The 23,901-nt window shown below is 41.6% G+C and overlaps 1 protein-coding gene across 1 annotated transcript in view; it reads right to left on the reverse strand.

Annotated features, from left to right (window-relative positions):
• Nucleotides 1-23,901, reverse strand: part of TENM2 (teneurin transmembrane protein 2) — an 883,055-nt gene that overhangs the window by 637,082 nt on the left and 222,072 nt on the right. The window contains exon 3 of the mRNA XM_071443114.1: nucleotides 23,776-23,826. The gene's annotated coding sequence lies outside the window, so the exon portion shown is untranslated. The remainder of the gene's footprint in view (nucleotides 1-23,775; nucleotides 23,827-23,901) is intronic.

Here is a 23,901-nt window from a genome sequence, read left to right on the forward strand (position 1 = left end):
GGCATGAGCAGTGTGCACAAACTGTTCGCTCCCCTCCAATTAATTTTCCAAGATGCTTAAAGCTCTCATGCTCATCTGTGGAGATCAAAACCTTCCCCAGTCTGTGCATGAAGGTGCCATTGTTTTCCTTATTGCTGTTGAAAATATGGTACCACTCTTGAGTGAGTGTGTAAAGAATTCAGAAAAAATGCCAGTTTGTGGAATTAATGTTGTGCTTTCAGTGTATTTCACACAACTGGAGCTGGATTCTGCCACTGCATCCACAAACAGGCTCCCCACAGGGGCTCACACCAGTGGGCTCAAGTGTCTGCAGGAACACAAACTGTACTGTGAGGAAAAGAGACTTCTAATTTAAAAGATCCAGCTGTATTTCTGAGTCTTCATTACCTTTACAGGGAGTAAAGAGCAGCTCTAAGCCAGCCAGCAAGATAAAAGCCTCCTCTCTTCAATTACAAGGAGATCTATAAGAGGGATACCTGCTCTTTGCTTTATTATTTTGTGGGGTTTTTATGGGGAAGATAAGGAATATCTTAAGGAACATATTACAGGAATCAAATTCACTGAAATAGTTTAACTCTATATATTGATAATCAAAAATATTTTTGTTTAGCCTAAAATTTCGCCTGGGGAAAAAAAAAGATTATGTGATATATGTGATGTAAAGACATTTCTCCTAAATACATATTAAAGAAGAGTTCACAACAGACAAACAATAAATTCTGGGAATACAATTCTGTAACAGCCTGGAGTAGATGGCTGTTTTAAACAAGAGTGATTTCATGAGCCAATATACATCTGGGAAGCTGAAGAATGCTGGCAATGTCCACTTTGGTGGCAGCAACAACACAGTCCAAATCTATGTGTGCCCAAATCTCCCTTTCCTGTTTAAAAATCCTTCTCAAATCATCTGAAGCTAGCAGGAGCCTGTCAGATGTTGTTATGAATTACATAAGATACAAAAAAAAAAGATTGGGAGGAAGGCTCTGCATGGTGACAGAATGTGTTTTGAGTATATCATGTTTCTTTTGAAAACTGTAGAACCATTGGGTTTTTACTAATGTGACCAGTTTCTTAAAAAATGGGTAATACTTCCTAAAAGAAACCTGCAAATAAGAAACTAGGGGAGGCAGTAATAGATTTTGGTGCATATTTCACTCAGAAGAATCCCAAAGCCTGACACAAACACTGCTGATCATGGCCTGCTGTAGACTCCAGGATAATCACTGCTCCTAAAAGGAGCTTGGTCCCACCTTCCCAATGGCAGGTCTCTAATAGAGTACAAGAAATCCTCAGAAGTTCTTTCAGGTGATGGCAGACCTGACTAAAATGGTAATGGATTTTTGGCCAAGAAACTCAATATAAAGGCAAATAGAGAAGAGCTGTGTTAGTCAAACAGAAGTTATTGGGCTCAGAACAGAGTAAATGGATGAAATGACAGATATGCTGGAGAGAAGGTCAGGTTACACAGTGTAATGATCCCCTCTGGCCCTCAGCAGGTGATCCTGCTGCAAGTCTGTGATTCCTGTACCTCTACTGATCTGTTTGTGAGCCCATACACAGTAATGATACCTGTGCCTGATTACTGACAGCTTTGGCCATGAATGGTGCCAGTTAAAATGTGTTTAAGTAGAATTATGACTTGCATGTTTGTAATTTCACAGCGAGATCAAGGCCTAAGGAGGAGAACAGGCATATTAATTTCCTAATGGGAAAGCATAATGTGCATTTTTGTTCACTGTTTCCCACCATTGGTATTAGCAGTGCAGCTTCTCTGCAGCAATAAAAGAGCTGGAACAGAAAAGTCCCAGGAGCTGTAAGTGTAACATCAAAAATCTGTGGGTTTGTTCAGAGACCTCCAGCTGGGGCTGTGTGCTGACATTCACATCACAGCTCCCTCCAAGGAGGCACTGCTGATGTCACTGGGAATTTGGACAAGGAGGAGTCCATTCATGTGCTGAGTCATGATCATTTACAGATGATCTCCATGCAAGTCAAATTTTTACAGAGAAATCAAGCAGTGTCAGGAAGTAAAACCAGAGGTCAGAGCTCACCTATTTCTGATTCTGACTCCTGGCTCTGTAAAATGGACATTTATTGTGTATTCAGAAAGTAATGCAGTTGGCTTTTTGCTTTCAAGCAACGTTAAGAAAAATGAAAACTAGTAAATTACAGTATAAATATCCTGAAGACCTAACTCTAAACTATTGCAACCTCTCAGAGCCTCCTGTTCCACATACATGCATTTTACTTTATATGCACATTATAAAACTGGTGTTTAAAGAAATCTGTGTCATACAAACTTGTAATATCAAATACTAATCTTTGATAATAACACAATGCAACTAAAAATTAATCTGAATTACAGAAGGGAAAATCTTGCATTTATCCTTTGTGTATCCTTCTGCTCTTACAAATATTTTGGGTGTTGAGTTTTCACAGACTTTCCTCATTATCCAGTTTTCAAAATAAAGTCCTGAAAGATACCTGAAGCGTTCACCAGGATACAATAGTTATTTGTATGTCATTTGCCACTTTTTTTTTCAATAAGTAAACACAGTATAATGATATATGGGAGGGAAAAAAAGCCTTCAAATATATACAAGAAAGGATACTAGTCCCTTACTAAAATAAAGTCAGGAAAACTAGCTTTACTTTCTAAAGACTTATGGTCTCCTACAACAAATATCCATGTTCAATTGTATTAATATCATTATTTGAGCCAGAAATATTGCTTTAGCAGGCAATCTGTCCAGAAGATTTTCAAACATTCCATAAAGGGGATTTTGGTTAAGAGAAAGTGTTTGCTATACATATTTTATTGCTACTCTATCAGTTTCTGGTTTGTTATTCTTAAAAAGGTTTTTTGGCTTTGCTTAGTCTTGACCTATTTGCTGTTCATTAGTCAAAGCAAATAACAAATTGGAGTCATGTGATAATGTCAAAGCTGGCTGACAGGATAAGTAAAATTATATAAATGACCACTGGGGCATGAATTGTAAGTAACTATCAAACATAAAAACACAGTTAACATATGAAGATAGGTTATGTTTGTGGCAAAATGCACCAAAAGCCTCACACAAAAGACTCAGTGAAACAAAAAACTGGGGCTTCTAGAAGTTTACCAATATGTTGCCCCAACAAAAAGTACAATTCTAAAAATAGTTATTTTCTTTTGGCATATTCTAAATAGCACCATGTCACAGTAAAAACAACTCACTTAAATATTCTAACATTTAGTAAATGAACTAAATAGTGTTTCCCAATGACTGGTCAATAGCCTGTCATTCTGTTTATTTGGCATTTCCAAAGCATTGCTCAGATATTTCATTCGTATGTTGAAAGCTGCAAGTGGTAACCATTTGACTGGATAAAATCCCACAGAGTAAAAAGTGTTCAGATCAGGCACTTAGAGGTTTAGTTTCATAGCTTAATAAGTCTTTACAATTATACTAGCAATGAAAACAGGCAGGGTAATTAGGTGTCTGAAATAGTAGCTTTGGTTACACCAGCAAGGATTTGTTTAAGAAGTTGAGGAGTGTGCCAGGGGCTTTAGAGAAGTCCAGATAAATACCATTGGTAGCTCTTCCCTTGCCCACTGATGTACTCACTCAGTCAGAGAAGCTCAGGACAATTCTTCTGAACTTTATGAAGGGATAATTAATTTTGAATTCTGACATCTTACCATGTATTTCTGCCTCTCAGCAGGTGGATGAAAGGACAGGAACAGCATGGCAATTCCAGGAGAAAAGCAAGAAATGTCCCATCCCCATTGCACCCAGCGCCTGCACAGCCCCTGCCCTGCTCTCCCAGGCACCAGGGAGCACTCCAGGGATGCTCACAAACCCCCAGCCCTGCCCTCTGTGGTTTCTGAAGCAAGGATCTTGGTCCTGGTTTGGATTACTGCTTGCTTCCAGCACCTTCAGCTGGGCTGTAATACTTCAGGGTGGAACATGTGGAAGCACATGAGGATAACCAGAGGGGAGGGCAGAAATGAAAAGCATTTCTGATACCCTGAGGCATCCTTTGCTAGGGGACTGCTGGCACACAGTGGCCCTTGGTGGTCTCTATAGGCTATTTCTTGTTGAAGTCTAGCACCAGGAGGATTTTCATGGCAAGTTTTTCCAGGAATGTTATTCAGAGATAGTAGATAATCAGTGGATTTCATATTAACAAGGTATGATGTTAAATAAAGTACTGAAAACCTTAATCAAAGTTACGAGTATCAACAAGAAGCAAAGTAGCTGATAGATTAGCTGCTGAACAAAAGTTTTCTGTGATTAATTATATCATAGTGCACTAATTTAGTTTCCTCAATCTATAACTTCAAATATCTATACTAATTAGTTGCCACCTACAATATGATAAATGAGATAATGAAATAAAGATGTTTTAAATATCCATTTCTATTACATGCACAATTCAAAGCCTGTTAACAGACAAGATGAATTCTGATTATTTTTTCTTAAAGAAAAAATTATTTTTTCTCAGCATATCATTATGTACATGAATGCCAAATAACACTTTCCCACAAGAATAATGTTCAATTACTAAATCCACAGGAATTTGAAAATAAAACAAAATACTGCACATTAGATGGAGGCTGGCATGGGTTAAGTTTACAGAGACATCACACCTTTCTCCATCACATTTTCACCTGCTCATGTGATGCACAGTTTTGCTTTGATGGAAAATTCCTTTGGGTCTTCTTGGTGTAAAGCTGTTGGTGCTTGCAGCAAAATTTGCAGAGAAAGTGGTGAACAGAGAATGTTTTCACTCAGTTGTTAAACCAGAGAAACATCCACAGCATTTTTCACAGTTCATGAAAGGGACCATCAATTTCTGTTAGCTTTGTTCAATTTGGGAACAAGTTATACAAGCTTATTTTCTTCTAGGAATTTGGTTGGGGGGAAAAAAAGAGTTATTTTTTGAATTTCTTTTAGAAAACTGTGCTCTTAGGTTCCAAATTTAGACTGAAGGAATTGTAATATCCCCCATGGAAGCTGAAGAAACTCTTAAGGAGCCTTGGACTGAAGCAGTATTATTCATTTTCCTGAAAGCAGTGATGACAGTCAAAGCACGAGCAGTGTGGCTTGTTTTATATATCAACCTTGCATGTTTTCCTGTCAGCTTTGTAGTTTGTCATCCACAGCTTTGCCTCCAAATAGCATGAACTTTGAGGATAGCAAGCTGAAATGAAAGACTCACTGCCTCCTATTGAGAAGAAGCAGGGCCACCAAGGAATAGCAGAATTTCTGTTTATTCCACCTCATGTAGCCTAAATTGTGGAAAAATATTTCATTACTAGTAGAAACACAATACAATTCTGTTAATGGTAGTATAATTTGTTGTTACTATTTGGAGTGAATCTGTGAGTAATCTAGCTCCTATAACAGATGAAATCATAAAAGAAAATACTAAATGTAAAATCTGATATACAAAAGCAAAGAATGAGCTGGAACAGCTGCAATAGCTTATTATAAATACTTGTCAGGCTTGTTCAGCTCTGGCAGTGTTTGCCAGCTGGAGTGCAGCAGTTCTGGGAGGGAGGTGAGCTATCCCTCCCCTCCACGTGGAGAAACAACTCAGCTAAGTGAGCAGAAATGCACAAAATGCCCTGGTAGTCACTGCAGGGTTTCACTGCTGGGACAATTCTCAGAGACAGAAACCTTCCACCCCTCCAGGTAATACTGCCAGAGCTGTATCTGCCCAGACTGGAGCACACAGGGGGAATTCAAGCTTCCATCACTTCAATCTTTCTATAAACTTCATCAGTGGTTGGGGTTGTTTTCCCTCCCACAGCTGTGAGCTGCAGATGTGTGGTCAGTGCTACTGTCTGGGCACAACCTGCAGAACTTTCTCCTCATTCTGCCAGGGCTGGGAATTGTACCTGCCCTGAGCAGCTGCATTTGTGACAATACACATCCCAATACATCCCATTTACAACTCAACCAGTCAGGTTAGCATGGAGAACATGAGTTTGCAAAGTGATAAAGATTTGCATCATGTGAATTGGAAAGGAGATGCAAACATCCACCTATGTTTAAAATAAATTTTCTTTAATTAAAACTAACATACACTGAGTTCAATAGTCTCAAGTTTTATAGCATGTCAGCATTATGTTAGAATAATTTTAAATATGCTGGAAACACAGCATAAGGCTAAGTTCACACAGACTTGCAGTTATACTGGTCAAAAAGCACTAATCAAACTGTTTTATTTGATGTTTGATCTAAATTTAGCCCATGAGACTCTGGCTATTGCATTCAGTGGGCGTGGACTTCAACCCTTGATCAATCAGTGCTTGATCCTTGTATAATTCCATCACTTGTGTTACTTGCTGAATATATTATTTCTTAGATAATTTTTTACAAGTAACTACCAATAGATAGAACACTTAAAAAACTCAGACCACTTACTGTTGCAGTTTTCCTTTTCAACTCCTTCAAATCCTGTTTATTAGTGCCTCCCTGCTTCCCGGGTATCAGGGGAAAAAGGGGTTTTTCAGTAACAAGAAGTATTTAGATACAACAGAAAGGCTTGTGCATGCTCTTAGCTACAATGCATCACATCTCTTATGTGCATTTTAGAAATGCTATTTTAGCCACTGGTGTTTTATCAAATTAACTGCTGCAGCGTGCCCATATTTTACTGGGAGTCACAGGTACCTAACACAGCCATGCATGTCAGCAGAAAGGTGGCATCTGCTCTTCTCACTACATCTGCCTTTCTCTGGTCAGTTTGGTCATTGTCACACAGAATCAGAGACTGGCTGGGGCTGGCAGGAACCTCTGGGGATCACCTTGTCCCTGCTCAAGCAAGGCCAGCTCAGAGCTGCTGCCCAGGAGCACACCCAGACAGCTCCTGATGTCCCCAGGGGTGGCCACCCCCAGGCCCTGCAGGGTTGTGGTGTGATGTCGTGGTTTGCCTCAGATACCCCAGGCTCCTCCCTGATAATTCCCTGCCAGGTGTGTCAATCATGCCTCCTTTCCCCTCCCTGACCCCTGCCCAGCACTGTCTGTCAGTCCTGGCATTCCAGAAGGGCACTGAGTGATTGGCAGAGTTCAAAAGATGCCCCACTCCTGAGGAGACATTGGGCCATCCAGGTGTCCTTTGTCCCTTTGTCCCTCCCCTCCTGTGCCTGGTTGGTGGCTCCCTGCCCCTTCCCTCCCCTCTCCCCGGGGTTAAAGGAGCAGCAGCCACGGGCTCAGGGAGTTCTGTTGGAGCTGGTGCTGCATTCAGAGGCCTGAGGGCCAGAATAAAGCTCTGGATCCAAACCCTCCATCAGAACCGACTCCTTTCCTTCACCATCACCTTAAAGCTTCCCCAGCAGAGGTAAAACCTGAGCTCCTGCAAGCCTGGACTTGTCTTCAAGCATCCAGGTGTAATATCCAGCCAGCCAAAGGTGTCTCTGGGGTGAAACACCACACACCCAGCCAGCCAAAGGTGTCTTTGGGGTGAAACACCACACACCCAGCCAGCCAAAAGTGTCTGTGGGGTGAAACACCCACACCCAGCCAGCCAAAGGTGTCTGTAGGGTGAAACACCACACACCCAGCCAGGCAAAGGTGTCTGTGGGGTGAAACACCACACATCCAGCTGGCCAAGGGTGTCTGTAGGGTGAAACACCACACACCCAGCCAGCCAAAGGTGTCTGTGGGGTGAAACACCACACACCCAGCCAGTCAAAGGTGTCTCTGAGGTGAAACACCACAGTTGCCGCCTTTTGGTCAAGCAGCAAGGGCCAGACAAGCTCAGGCATGTCCTGATTGGTCCAATATTACCAATCCAGCTGTATTGGTAATAATTCCAACACTGTAGGGACCCTGCTGCAGAGCCCAGTGACCCTCCCAGTGACCCAGAGCCCCCTGTGCTCCTGAATGTCCCCTGAGTGGCCACCCTCAGGCCCTGCAGGGACCCTACTGTAGTGCCCAGGGACCCTCGGAGGGACCCCCACAGAGCCCCTTGTGCTTTGTCACTTTGTGCCCACTGCCATGGCCTGCCACTGGAGCAGCACTGAGGGAAGCCTGGCTCCATCTTCCTCACAGCCTCCCTTGTGGAGCTCACACACGTGGCTGAGACCCCCAGGCATTCCCTTGGACAGGCTGGAGATGGGTCAGCCCCTCCAGCACCTTCCTGGCCCTTTGCTGCACTCTCTCCAGCACCTCCAGATCTCTTTTCTACTGGGGAGCCCAGAACTGGACACAGTGCTGCAGAGACCACAAGGATAACATTTACTAACAATAATACATGAACTAATACTGCCACTGAATTATGAGAACTTACAGCTTAAAAAAATTAGGAAAATTGGAGTCAAATGTTTGTACATGCAGACACAAAGGGAATGAGATTTCAGGTGCATAACTGAGTAAATGAATGCAGAGAACTTTTTGCATGCTAAACAATAGAATAGTAAGCATGTCTGTGGTGGGGAGGATGAAACATGGCAAACCACCCATTAATAAGTATCTATTTTCCTTTACAAATGCCTAATTGTTCAGCAGAGTAATTTAATGTTCTGTATCAAGCTAAGAGGCACAAAATTTAAATACCCACATCAATGGGCTCTGCTCAGTATTCCCTGCTCATTCCCACCAAAACATTCACAAACCTCAGCACAGAATTTTCCTGAGATCAGCTAGTAATGTTTTGTACCCAGCACATGAGCCCTTAAATCTCTAAAGTTGAATTTTCTACCAAACCACAAAACTGTCTTTCTATCCTTTTGTTAAGAATCCTCTCTGTCCATGTACTTTACCTCTTACATATGCCAAGATGTAACTCAATTAAAGCTGAAGAATGAAAATATCACAGTTTAGGGCAAAGCAAAAAAAAAAAAAATTAAAACCACTAAGTCTGTATTAAAGACACCCAAATAAAGCCAATGATAAGTACATATATATTTCAGGTGAAATAGGAGGCTTGAATTGGAAGCCCATGGAAACACTTGAAAAGCAGCTGCTTTTCAAGCAGCCATAAAACCAGAGAAAACCACTTCCAGGGAAAGCAGCAAGCCTGTAAGGGAGGGAGGAGATCTACTGAATGAACAGCAACTGAAAGGAACCACTGTGTAGAAAAGTGGCATTGCAGAATAGTTAAATTACAAGTCTGTAAAGCTTGACCCAAAAAATATATATATAAAAAATATGAATACCTCAAAAGTTAATGGTGCATAATTCTTGATGCCAACAGGATGAAATCAAGTAAAGGAAAGGGATGAAACAAGGGTCAATGACAAATTATTATATGGTATTAATTTTAGGAAAATAAAGACAAGGAGGATTTAGCCACACAAGATCATGTACTGATTAACAGTAAATTGGTTACTGCAGTAGCTTGGAAGTTAACAGCACTGAATAATAATGAACTTAAAAAGTAAGTAGCTGAACTTCTCACAAGGTATGCTATTTCTTTTTATGTCAGGATACAATGGAGAGGATAAAAATGTTCCTCTCTTAAAAAGTAAGACAAGCAAAGTCTGCATCAATATCAGATAACCAACAAACTGAGCACTTGATGGACATATGATCATCAAACACCAAAACAATCCTGTGAGAGGGTCAAACATCTGTAATCTCCACTTTACTGTATGAAATGAAGAAGCATTCAATTGGAACATGCAGAGATCACATTCCACAATCTCTAACACATTACATGCCAGTGGAATTAGCTATGAGTTCACCCTAGAAAAATATGTGTGTTTTAAATTGCACAATATCTACATTTACACCCTAATCCTTTTTTTTCCTCACCTAAGATCAGCTTCTGCTTGAGTACTCTAGAAAGTGAATCCTAATGAGTGTATGATTTTGACCACAGCTGAGATTATTTAGCAACGCCTCCCCTATCACAGGACAAGGAGAAGGGGGGGTATTAGAAGCCACACTTTTATCCTAAGCTTTTTCTGCATTTTGTGTGTGTCTATAACAATGTTTGCATGTGTTTGTCAAAACAATGCAGCAACACCACCTTTCATCACTTCCTTTCACTGTGGAATCTGAAAATACTTCACATGCTTTGAGCGTCCCATCTGGAGCAGCGTGTGCAGTGGTGCCTAAAGGCTGGATTCAGGGAAGGACTTCTTCCACCTGGTTTGTAAGGATTCCACCAGCCAGGAGGGCAGAGGTTACACTTGGGCCAGGTTTGGGTGTGAGCATGTTTAGCTTTGTCCTCAGTGTGCCTTTGGCCCAAGGCAGCCCCTGTCAGGCAGCCCCTGCTCGCAGGGGAGGTGACAGCCCTGGGCACAGGCAGCTCCCAGCCTCTGGGATGGCTCTCAGGAAATCCACCCACGTGCCTGACACTGGGGCCATGCCAGGCTCACCCCAATGCCCTCACCACACACACCCCTCTGCTCACCTCCTGCATTTTTACCCAGGAGCCTTTAACACAAAGCACAGACCCAGTGCAGAGCTGTGAGAGCTGAAAGGAAAGGCTCCCTGTGCTACAGCCCATGATACTTCTGGTGCCCTTTCCCACCTGTGGAATAGGGCTTGAATCCCCTTCTGCACATGGCAGAACCTCAGCTGAGTGTGAGAGTGACTTGAGTGAAAAGACCATGAACTCAGGCTCTCCATATCCTGGGAGAAAGCTCTGGTTTTAGCAGATGAAGGTATTGTTGTAGTCACGATAAATTAAAAGTACAAGAAAAACCTACAGGAAAAGTAATTATCTTTCTATGGTTAACTAAGGCAGTGACACCAAACCCCCCCTGTTTTCAGGTCTGGAGATTTGTTGGTAGGCAGGATGGGCACTGGAACTGATACCATTGCCTTCCAGTGGGATCCAAATTGATATGGGAGGCTGTCAGAGCATCCAGCAAAGGCAGGGCTAGGAAGGGACACAGATCAGCCCCAAATCATAATTCCATTCTCCCTTCCAAATTATTGTACACCATCATCTCTAATCACCTCCAGGCCAGTGATGAGCATGCATTAAGCCCACTTATGCAGACTGTGTTAATTATTATTACACATCACACTGCAAGGTTACATGAGATATATGGATCCATGTATGGCAAAGCTCCATGTCAAGGCATAAACATTCATTTGACAGTTACATGGGGTTTTTTTAATTTGGTTGGTTGGTTTTTGTTTGGTTTTTTTGGTTGGTTGGTTGGTTTTTTGGGGTTTTTTTTGTTTTTGTTTGTTTGTTTGTTTTTTTACTTTTTAAATGTTTGAAGTAAGAGAAATTTAAATATATTTTTTTAACGCCATGGCACACTATCCTAACAAGCCTGGGAAAATACAGCACTGTCCAAGACACTCTGCAGCCCATCAGAAGGGTAACAAGGGACACTTGCCCTTGGCTAAAACCCATCTGTCTGGGGGCTGGGAAGATGAGCCTGCAGAAGGGAGGGTACTGCATGCTCAGCTTTGCCCAGGAAGGTTCCACGTGTGCAGAACAGCCCTGAGCCCCCAGGCAGCTCAGCACCTGCCACTGCTGCCCTTGGGGCACTTTGCTCTCTCACTCAGGTCCCAGAGGGGCAGAACCCCCCTTTAGAAAGGAGGAGAGATGCAGAAACATCTGACACAACCTGCAAAGTTTTGCACAGCCTGAGCATGGGTATTCCAGAAAGCATTTTTTGATTTATATTGCTGTACTTCTTACAAGTTCATTACTGAATGCAATGCTTAGATTCTATTTTTTGATATGAACAATAACTTATTTCTTAGCCAGTCTCTCCTGCAGCCAATAACTATTGTCTCTTTTGTAAACTGCAGCCCCTCTTGTTGCCAGTAATATGTGATTTGGGGAAATGATTTAAATGACAAAATGCTAACTTGCAACAACAAAAGAAATGACACAATATAAACTAAGCTTTAATAACTAAAAAGATCTTTAATTAAAATTGCTTTCTATTCAGGGGCTACAGTTTTCTTTAACCAGCTGCCCTATGAAAGTTATTACCTAAAGTTTTCATTTTCCCAGTACACAGCTGCAGAAAAGATTTTATTCTGGTGAATGAAGGGCTGAACAACAGCAAGGACAAAGCTCACTTAAACTAACAATGGAGCCGTGGCAAAAGTCATAACCTTCTGCTGTCTTAGGGGAAGCACACTTTCTGAATATAATCTCTCTGATTATGCCTAGTATGCAAAATGCAGTTTTATAGCTGCAGCTCAAATAGATTTCAGTATTGCCACTGAATACTAATCACTGATGCAAAAAACGTTCAGCTCCCTCAAGGCATTTCAAAAATCTTGATTATTTAATCAGTGCTCTTGATTTATAAGGCGAGCTGGTTGATGACTACCAAAATGTGACACATTGGACACTATCCAGATGGAATGCCAGTTTTCATTTGAGGTTAAAGAGGTAAAACTCTACAAGAGAGGTTTTTCCAGTACCCTGGACCAGAGCTAGAGTTATAGCAGATGATAAATAAAACCTGGCAGTTTGGCTTGCACATAATATTAAAACAGGAACGTCACTGAATTGTCAGTTGTAAAATGAAATAATCAACTTTCTTTCTGATCATTTCTCCATTTCCGCCATGGACTTTTTGTTTATTTTATGTCTTCCATCTTAATGTGCTCTTACATTTTTAAATAGCACCACTTTACCTTTTTACAAATATATAAGTGGTGAGTGCTGCCTTTTCATAAGCACTGATTTCCCAGCCAGCTGGAGGCAAAATTTGAACAGTTCAGTTCCTTTTCCCTATAACCACATATATAAATATATGAATTTGAAAATATTTTTGTATTTACTTTTCTGTAGGGAAACATAGGCTTAGGTGTATGTATATAACAATAATTTAAACTCCTGCCTTAAACAGCAATAGAATTGCCAAAAATTTTTAAGAAACTGATGCATAAGTTATATTAATTTCTGAACAGGTTTACTTCTGAACTGCTTCTGAAAGGCTTTTACAGTCCCATGCCCATCTTTAATTGTCATCAATGATTTTCTGTTATAGAAGGATTCCATGTGAAATTTCCAATGTTTTTTCTATTAAGATTTCAAGAAGCAGAATGACTTCAGATTGAGACAGCAAAGAACTAAATTCTCCTTTAGAACTTCACTCCAGGCCTGGCCTCTAGAAGTGAGCATCACTTTGGGGACTTGCCCATGTGGGTATGGAGGCCAAATGCTCCAAACTCATCTTGAAGCTGTGGCCATTGCTAGAAGCAGTGACCAGTACTTATACTCAAAGGCAAGTCCCAACTACAGAGAATTATTTTACCCAAATCCATGTTGGGTGCTGCAGGTGGGCAGCAGCAGTGGAGCACCCAGATGTGGCAGGGGAGCACCCAGAGGTGGCAGGGGAGCACCCAGAGGTGACAAGGGAGCACCCAGAGGTGACAAGGGAGCACCCAGAGGTGGCAGGGGAGCACCCAGAGGTGGCAGAGGAGCACCCAGAGGTGGCAGGGGAGCACCCAGAGGTGACAGCAGTCCCCAGTCTCTGCCAGCAGAGCTGCCTGTGCTCTGCCCCAGCCTGTGATATTTTAATCTGGGCTATCAGTGCTAAAGCCAATAATGACCACAGATAAGCACAGCCATGGCACATGGGTAACCTGCCAACTCAGCAGCACTGGACAGGCACCAATCTGCAAGATAACCCCAGGGAAGGCTGACTTGGAGGTTAAAGGCATCCTCACAACCCAGTGCAATCCTCTCGAGCCTTCTCAACCCAAAATAATGAAAATTGTAATCTAAAGATGGGAATTTGGTGGCAAGTCTAGCAATAAGTAAGCACGAAATTATGAAAAGTCGTCACACCAACACACTGCAAAGCTACTAATACTATAAAACATTGTTTCCATTCCTTATTTGAAGAAGTTGGCTAGAAAAGCCATCAGTGTGGATTCCAAGAGCCCAGCACAAGCAGGCCAGGAGCGTGTATGGCTGTCCCCAGCACCCCCCAGAGCAGACAGACGAGTGAGGCAGCTCTGCCCACGTCAGCAGCCCCCTGTGCCAAACTGCTCCCCCTGCTCTAGCACTGACACTGTCACCTCCACACAGGCCTCACATCCAGGTTTTGGCAAAACTGCAGATTTGTATCCTGTTACAAAGCCAAAACATTTTAATAACTGCAAGAGTTCACTTATAAAATCTGTGCAGTTTGGGTTTGTGCCCTTCATAATTCTTTCTCTGTGCGTGTAGGTTTTTTTATCATCTGGAGCTTTTTGAAAGAAAATCTCACTTGACTGGACTTGTGGGTAAGACAATCATGGGGCAGCTCAAATAGCTGCATTATTCCATTTTCTGTCAGGAATCCAAAAAATCTGCTTGAAACACAGATGGCTATTTCCCTGTCATCATCCACCTCCTCCGCCGATCCCCCCACCACTTCAACCACATTTCTCTGTGTTGGTATCTCTGAGCAGGGAGGTTTTGCACCTTCTATTTTCAGGGAAGAGCTACAAGCTGCTCTGTGAGGGTGTTTTGATGGTGGATGAGACAGTCCTGCTGCAGACAGCACTGCTGGGTGACTGCCTCAGGCTCGGGGTGCTGCAGGCACAATGTCATAAATATATCACAGGTCCTCCCAGGCCTTGTGCCATGTGGACAGCATGACAAAAATAGCTTGTAGGGATTGTGTCCCCACGTTCCAGTCTTGCATGGCAGCAGCCTCACAGCAGGAAGAACACTGGAGCCAGAACTTGCCTATGCAGGTTAGTGGTTGCACTGCAAGGGAGACTGCTGGCAAACCATAACCCCAAAGGGATGGGAATTTCTGTTTACACAAAGCAAATGACACCATTGCTCCTCCAGTCTTGTCCTTCCCCATGTCCCACACAGCCTCACTACAGGCAGCTGTGTCAGGGGTTCAAAAATCCCTTTCATAAAGGGCTCTGTTGGTTTTCAACCTAGAAAAGGGCATCAAGAATATCCTGCTACTACCACGCCTTTCTGTTGTTGCTGTTTAAATTGGGGCACAAGTTCAATTCTCCTTTGCTGCTTTAAGCAAAGTTAAAGCCAGTTCTGGATGCATCTGGCCCAGGAATGGGAAGCCCCTCTGCAACACCTCTGGGATGAAGGCACCAGGACAGTGACTGCCACCACCTTCTCTGCACCCCGGTACAGCCACACGCTGTGTCATCAGCTATTTACTCCTAACCCTTCCACTTCGCTCTGCATTCCTACATGTTCCTATCCACCTTCTCAAACTACATTTTTAAATAAAAAACCCCTAAAACATTCTTGGCAAAGCATCTCATAAGAATTACCCACGGGATGGGGCTTGTGGCTAACAGAACATCACAGAAAATTATCTGAATAGTTCCATGCACCTGACACCAGCAGAAGGCTATAGATCCATTAGGCCAGGACAGAGAGATGTATTACAAAAAATTTTGGTATCCTATTTTTAAAGTGTGGGTAAGTGTATGTGAAAGCTGAAAACAACATTTTTCTTAACTGTTGTTAAACCAACAGCAATGCAAAAATTTATGTTTCAAGAAGATCTTTTCTGTTGTTTTGCTGCACCCCACACTGCTGCACCTGAAACAAGAACTTGAGATTTTTTTCCACAGTTGACAATGCAACTGTGGGAGGAAATGTCACACAGACTTTCTGTTTTTTAGAGAAGCTGGGTTTAAATACATGCCCTGCATTTCTGACTCTGAACAAAGAACTTGTTACAGAAGTAAAAAGCAATGTCTTAATGTGGTCTCACAAAATTCTGCTTCACAAAAATTACCAACAGTAACATTGGTACAGATAAAAGTTGTTCCTGAAAACATTATACACATGTAGGATTTTAGTGCAGATGCTAATAAATTCCTATTTTCAACAGTTATGTTGGTTCCAATCTGAGTCCCACATGTGAGGGTATCCTATTTGAATACAGGTAGCAGGAAAAAAGACTGCTCCTTTCCAGAATTTATACATGCACCATATGTCATTAACATAGAAAGTAGCAAGAAAATGACTTTATTAGTGGGAAACCTATAATTTTTTAGGAAAACAAAAGGACAATAACATTTCAATCATTGGGAAATTTGAATGGTTCTGAAAATATACTGCAATACATGCATTAAAAGTAGGGAGGGGTAATGTATCTCCTTCCAGACAGATTATTCTGATTTTCAAGGACAGAAAACTGAGACTTTATTTCTTCAGTTTACACACACACACCTTTGTCAGAAATAATAACGCACTTCAAAGGCAAGAATTTTCATAGTACTTAATTATGTGGCCTCTAACATGTCATGCTCATTGAATTCATATGATCCTGTATATTTGGGCATCAGAAGCCCTTTATATTTTCTTAATTAGAAACATAGATTCAATGCAAGTTGCCAAGAAAATAGATGAAATCCATATCCATCACCTGTGAGCAATAGCCCTGATTGAGCGGGGCTGTTTAAATCTCTGTGGTTGGCAGTGTTCATCAGTGAATTTGTTTACAAAGTGGAAAGAATGAGATGCTGTCAAAGAATGAAAAATAAAAGCTGGATTTCTGGGGAAGGAGACATCCGTCTTTTTCTATTTGTAAATGCTGACGAGCAGGGTTTAAGGAGGGCTAATGTCATCCATTCATCTTAATTAAAGAGTTAATTGCTCGTGTATCCTGATTTGGTTAGCTGATCTCAGTAACATGAGAAGAGTTTGCTTCCATGTATTTTATTGACCACTGCAATGACATCATCAGCACGAGCCAGGATTTATTCCTGCCTCAGCCTAAACTCATGCCTTTAAAGGCCTCCTACATGATAAAAGTTCCAAGAGCAAAGGAGTTCTTTAGCATGGCACAGAATACTGAGAGGTCTGTTCAGACCCTGTTAAAATGTCTCAGTTCAGCTGCCATTGAAGTATTACTTCAAAGTCTAGAGGCACGAAGATAAGTAAAAAGTAATTTTAAAGACTAGTTCTGGGCAAATGTATATATGGAAATAGCATGAACCATCAAAAAATCACATATTGAATAGAGGCAAGAGACTTATTACTATTCAATTTTTCCCATCTGTAGTCATAGTCAAGTAAGCACTGACACAAAAACAGGCAGGTGAGGTTCACAGCCTGTTCTAGAGATTAAACACCAAATTGGTTTAGTCTTGTGTTTTACAACACAAGGAGGGGAAACTCAAGACCAGTTAACTAACTAGAAAGTCTCTGAGGTTTTTCTCTACAATGTCTTTAACATTTACTGCAATTCCTGACGTTATTTCTTAAAGATTCCTCACAAATATTAAATTAAACTTTACACAAGAGAAGAATGGACAGTGCTAGTGCTTTTTGATTGATCAACTATGTGGTGGTTAAAAATTAAATAAGAGACTCCATTACAAAACATAATACATTGTATTTGCTTATTCTGGTAATGAGTCTTCAGAAGTGATCTATTCATGTTCTGCTGCTTGCAGGGGATCAATTTCTGTTGCTAATAACACCCATAACTTATACAAAGGGTGGAACCAGCTTCTAAGAAGCACCACACACCCAACATAGCTGACTGTAACACAGGTACACTGGCTGTGAGCACACACTCAGTTTGGGAACAGTCCCAGGGTAGCTCCTGTGCACTCTCCTGAAGTACCTAGAAGCACTAAGAATACTGGGATAAGGTGCTACAGCTCATCTAGTTTTATGTACTGCACAGTGAACGTCACTTTGAGGGGCTTTTTATGCAGTTTAGGCTTTTCAGGTGACTGGTTCAGAGACCAGAACTGGCTCCTGTGCTCTCTCTGACAGGCAGGAGAGGTTTAGTACTGGGGATTATATGCTTTCTCAGAAATCTTTATGTAAAATATAATTTAAAAATATGTAATAACCTCTGTATCATAGGAACACAAAACCACATTGCCCCTCTCAATGGCATCAGGCAGTCCAGGACCCAGAACTGAGGATGGTGCAGTGGGCTCCTGTTAGCAGAACAGGGTAGCCAGCCCTGAAGATGAACCAGTCTGCCTGTGGCAGCCTGATGCTGTCCCCAAACAGTCAGGCTGGCTGAGGAGTCACAGGACCATCCTTTAGGAGCTGCTCTCCTTTTGGGTCTCCAGCACAATGCCATGTGGCTCAGGGACAGTTCCAGCCAGGCCATGCCCCTCTGCAATCCCAGGGGAGTGTGTCATGGATAAAGGGAGCAGCAGATTTGTTGGCTGTCACCAGCCCCAAATTGCCTGCATGGTGACCTTTAACAAGCTCATTCTGTCCCAGTTATTCCCCAAACCACCTGTATCTCCTCTCAGAGGTACCTGGAGGTTCATTAATGGGAAGATGCTGGCTGGGAGTTGAGCTGTGCTGCTGTTTCTGAGCAATTCCCTGCTGGAAAAGGCTGCACAGGCTTTGAGGTTGCAAACACAGGAGAGGACAACAACTGAGGCTGGAGGAGACTGAGGGAGTCCCAGCCCTCAGCCCAACACAGGGGTCATTCCAGTCCTGAAAGAATGCAGGGATGGACACTCCACAGCCTCCCTGGGAAACCTGCTCCAGTGCTGGACTGCCCCCAGAGAAAGGGCTTTTTCCTTGTGTCAAGGCTCGTGGATAGGGAGAAGGTGGCCATGACAGCAGCATTTCTCAATGGAGTTTAGATATTACTCATCATCTTTCACAGGTCAGCTCCAATTAAAAAAAAACCTTTTAAAATTAAAAATTCTTCCAGTTTTATTTGCACTCTGAGAAAACTACCCATTCAACATTTCTTCATACACTTCAGTCTGTTTAGTGCAGAATCCCTGAGAAGAATGACAAGAATAAAACTAATAAAGCTCTCTGCTCTTGGGACCCTGTGGAGCAGCATTAGAGAGTCCCTTTTACACCAGCAGGGCCCAGGGCAGCCTGGCAGTGCTGGCACAGGCAGCTGCAGCCCTGCCAGGACCCTGAGCTCCTGGGGACACCCATGGCTGAGCTCAGAGATCTCAGAGATGCTGGGCCTTGCTGCTCCCTGGGGCACTCTGCACTAACCACCACATCAGAGCCTTCAGACCTTCCCAGATGTCTTCCAAGGTATTAAACATACAGGTTGGTGGCCTTGGAAACACTTTTAAGGAATTGTAACTTTTTTTTTATTATTATTTTTAATTTGAAGTCACTTTTGTTATCTCTGGTTTGTTTTCTCATGCCTATGCATAAGCTACAAAGCTATTTCATAAACACTTGGAAAAACTAAAAATGTCCTTGGACATAGACTGTGGACTAGGAGTAGTGACTGTCCCTTTTGAAAGCTGCTTTACATAACATGAAAATAAAATGTCACTAAAGAGAAAAGTGCAATGTTTTGTTGTTCAGTGGAAACACTTTGGATGATGCTAAAATAAAATCTCTAGTGGCATGTGAAGTAGTTCAGTTGTTTAGCAATACCACCCTTTTGATTTGTAAAGCTTCTACAATACCTAAAATTAGCTAAGAGAAGAAAGTTTAAAAAGTTTCCTCTAACTAGCTAAAACCACCTGCTGGAACTTGAATCAAGTCAAAGTTCCTAAGAACAACCTCCTTTTGAGATAACACATTTTTGAATTACTACACTGTAATTTTTGCACACTGCATCAGGCAATGGCTACTGCAACTTCTCACAACATTACCAGCTTCCTAATAAACATGGGCATGAAGCGGAACAGGGCATACAAGTTATAATTCTTTGGCTGTGCCTGGTAACATAAACAGGTCTGATACCATCAGAGGAAGAATTCAGGAATTAAACCCTCCAAAAGACTGATGTAAAGGATTGGACATGCTAAAAGAGATGGTGAAAAGAGGCTGCTAAGAAATGGAACAACATTCAGGAGAGAAGCAATAGATCCACAAATGGAAATAAACATAACTATGAGGAAATGCTTTATCAACAGAAGAGCCACAATGGAGCTGTGAATTTCAAAATAAGTAAAAACTGTTTTGAAGAAAAAAACCCTGCACGGTAGGTAGGACTTCAAAGACTTTACTGCAACAGACAGAAATGAACAATACAAAAACTACAAAAGAAGAAAGACAAAAAAAAAATCCAACTAAGACCAAGATCAACTCTAACCCTGTTAACCCTTTGATGCCAATGCTGTGGAACGATTTCAGTGGTTACAGACAATAAATATTTCAGCACCACAGCAGAGGCTGCCTCCATCCAGCTCCCGAGCCTGCTCTGCACCCCTGCAGCACCTGCACTGCCCTCCCTGGCTGCAGGACACTGCTCTGCCCTTCCCACCCTGCTCTCACTCCAGCCAGAGAATGCACAACTGATGTGCCAGAGAGAAGCCACACAACCACTGTGCCTGGGTGGAAAGCCCACTAGATACTGTACTTCTAATTGCAGACATTAGGGAATAATAATACATTCAAAAGAGAGGCATGCAATAGGTAATTAATTACATGTCATAGTGGTTCAAAGGTAGAAGATGCAGCCATTATATGGAATACCAGTTTTCTAAGGTCAAAAACAGGTACAAAATAAAATTTTTACTGGATTAAAGGAAAACAGCAGGTAAAACTATAGTTTCATGCAAAATACACTGCTGTTTTCTTGTGTCTTGGTTCTGAGTCATTGACATGAGGAGGATTTTTGCCCCTGGCTTTAGCAGAACAGAACTAGCTAGTAATGGGCTAAAAGTTTTTTTCTTAAAAATTTGAAAATAATTTTGAATCCTGAGAGAATACACAGTGACATTGGTCTGCAGTAAGATAGGGTGGAGAAAGGAAGTTTAAGTAGTGCTGGAGAAGCTGAAAACTAACTGACTGCCATGAAAAACTATACATAGAAAAAGAGATTTAGGCAAAAAAAGATTGAAGTCTAATGCTATATGAAAACAGAAATAAAATCTTCATGGAATTTACTTTTTGATATCTTTGCACGCAGATTTCTTTTCTTTTGTTGGCTGTTTTCCCAGCCAACAAAAGAAAAGACAGAAGACTTCCAGACAGAAGGCTTCAGAAACTTTTCAATGAGGAAATATTTGTCATGATTCATACACTTCTAAATGCCTATTTCAATCAATTTTGGTAACCATTGAAAAAGCATGTATTCTTTTGCTCCAGTATATAGTAGGCTGTAAAAACCAAATTCTGTTTACAGCAGAACCAGATTTTCTATTATTTTAGACAGTCGTTTTCACAGAAGAACCTTTACATGTCATTACCAATGGCATTACAACCATCCCCAGCTGCCCCCAAGACCTCGCTGTTTTGTAGCAGACATTATTTGACATCTTGGTTTGCAATCTCAGAAAAAGCCAAGAGAACAGAAAGTGTCCTGTCAGAAAACAAGGGCTCCAGAAGCTGGTAAATATATCACATTTCTAGGGCGACGTGATCAAAATCAGAATGTTTGAATCCAGAGTTGCCTGCTTAGTGATTAATTGCAGATGTCAATACCAAGAGGTACCTGCAAGGCAATTAGCACTGTACTTGCCTAAATGTCACCACACTGTAAATACAGAATGGAAATAAATAGACAGATTGGCCTGGTGCATGTTGTTTGGATTTGGAGCAGGAGTCTTGGAAATGTGGTTCCTAACTGAGCCAATTTTTTATTCTGTGCTGCTGATATGCTACAAAAGACTCTTTCTTTTTTCCTGGTGGACTGGGAGGTTCGTGCCACCCACCTCTCAAAATGCCATGTGGTGATCCTTACTAAGCAAAGTCACCATCACACTGATGAATCCCAGCAAAACGCAAAAACAAACAAGAAGGAACCTGTACAAATTTCTGCAGGTAAAGATGCAAATGCTGATACCGAGGTAAAACTTTGTTTGCCCTTAGAACCTAAATTATAAATGTCATATTATGCTTTACAGTGGCCGTTTACTTCAATCATACTTTTCTGTCCTATCTGCCCCAATTTAGAGGGAACAACTGCAAAGGGAATCCCAGCTACAGGCTGAGAGTGAAGGAGCAGACAAACAGAGGCTGATGCCACTGCTGTGCAGGACTAAATATGAATTACCATTGTATCTGTCAGATTGACATTTCATAGTTATACTCCTATAAAAGGGAAACAATAACACCGAACACCCTCCTCCACGCCTTTTGGGGATTTAGTCATGTTTCATCAGTAGATTAAAATCTGGAAAGTAATTGTTTATAAAGACTGGGAAGAGGGCTTTTCTTTTTATCTCATAGCCAAGATATTATTTTTTCCAGTATTTTTCTCCTTTAAACATATTAGCTGCTGGTGGCCTTTGAAAATTAGAGGATCAGATAATGCTGGCTCTCCTTCTTTCCATCTGCTAGCCTGCATAATAAGAAAACTAATATATATATTAAATTCTTATGTTAAAAAGCTAATTAGTACAGATGCAAGAATCTCATGGCCATGAAGGATTTTGTGACAGAACTCTGTTAAAGCTCATCTATAAATTTGGAAATCCTTGCCTATAAAGGTCTTTCATTAGTAGCACACGCTAAACAATGATCACTGCTGTACGATGAGAGACAAATTAATGAATCAAACATTACAGATTTCATCACATTCGCTCATTTGCATTTAAGCTGGTTCCCAGCTCTGTCATGCATTTGCTTTTAAACGAGCCCCTGTGGATAGTGCTGCAATGTTTGACTCATTAATTTGTTTCTCAGCGTACAGCAGTGCTCACTGTTCACTATACGGTGAAATACTTTGAAAATATTTGTTTTAACAACCTATCCTTTATTTTAACAAAGAAATAATAATCCTGAGGAAGGAAATGCTGGCCATTTTGCAACACAGCCCCTGCCAAATCTCCCAGTTGCTACCCCAGCCCATCGTTATACCACTGTGATATTATCTGGATTAAATCTTCACAGCTTGCTTTCACATATTCTACAATTTCATAAAGCTTTGAGCCAGCTCTTTGGGCTGGAATTATGATGCCAAATTCAACTCCTGGGAAGTTGAAGGTGGCTTTAAGCCTTTGCTCTGCAATCCTTGGATCAGTCCCAAGCAGTGACTTAGATCAGCCTCCCGGCCGCTCGGTGACATTCTGCCACCACTGTGCCCAGTGCACCAGCTCCTCCCCACTACAGCAGAGTGAGCTGCTTGGCAAGGCCATCTCTGTGAGAGCTGCACAACTTTGGAGCTGGTTTTTTGGTTTGTAACAGCTTGAATTTGGTGACCTTACAGTACGCTGAAAGCACCATCTGTTTTAGAAGAAAAGGCAGGCGTGTTCCCTGGCTGGTCAGTGCACAGAGACACAGGGTGTTCTGGTAATTAGAAGTGTGGCTGAGCTCTGAAGTTCTTGTCTGAACCCCAAATTTTATGTATTTGACTACAGCATTGTTGTAGCAGTCATTGCTCACATGTAATTCCAAATGAATAAATACTTGTAGGTATACAGGCACGTTGCAGCCAAGCTTTTGGCCACATACAGAACATGGCTCTTCTCATTTTTAGGTGGATTCACCACTCTGAATCTCCTCTTGCTGCAACATAAATCCAGTGGTCACCTCTGCTTTAGATGGCAAACAGGTGAAATTAAATCCAACCTAAGGAAATCATGTAAGGTTTATTTAGGCAAAACAGATTGCTCTTGGTGCCTGTGAATTTCCATCACTTGTTTCTTACTCCAGACCACAGGCTAATCTGTCAGATAGAGCTGAGGTAGAGTTTCCTTTGAGGAGGTGCTATGAAAATCAGCAGAATTCCAGTTAATTCTGCCTCACCTTTTCCCAATGCTTGTATTTTCAGTTTGATTTATTCACTAAAGAAAACATTCATCAACATGCAAACAAACTAATGGTCTTAAACTGTGAGTATGAAAGAGTCCTGCCATACTTCTCACTGATATCCTTTCCATTTAAAGAAAATTCACATATCAGTTAAGCTCACCTGTTAATTAAAAGCTTGTCTGGAAAATTCCTTGCTAGTTGGAAGCAAAAGAAAGTGTAAAAACCATCTGAATGCTGGAGCTTTGAATTTTAATTACTTACTCCAAGGTTTGTTCGTGATCCCTCAGGTGTTGGCTGGGCAACAGCAAAGAACTGGAAAAAAGAAACAAAATTATTTTATAATTCCGGCTGTGGGGAAGAAAATGTATTGAGAAGGCTTCTAATTTA

The sequence above is a fragment of the Agelaius tricolor genome, unplaced genomic scaffold (genome assembly GCF_023055355.1).
Source record: "Agelaius tricolor isolate 1412-34295 unplaced genomic scaffold, bAgeTri1.0.p SCAF_18, whole genome shotgun sequence".
Lineage (NCBI taxonomy): Eukaryota > Metazoa > Chordata > Aves > Passeriformes > Icteridae > Agelaius > Agelaius tricolor.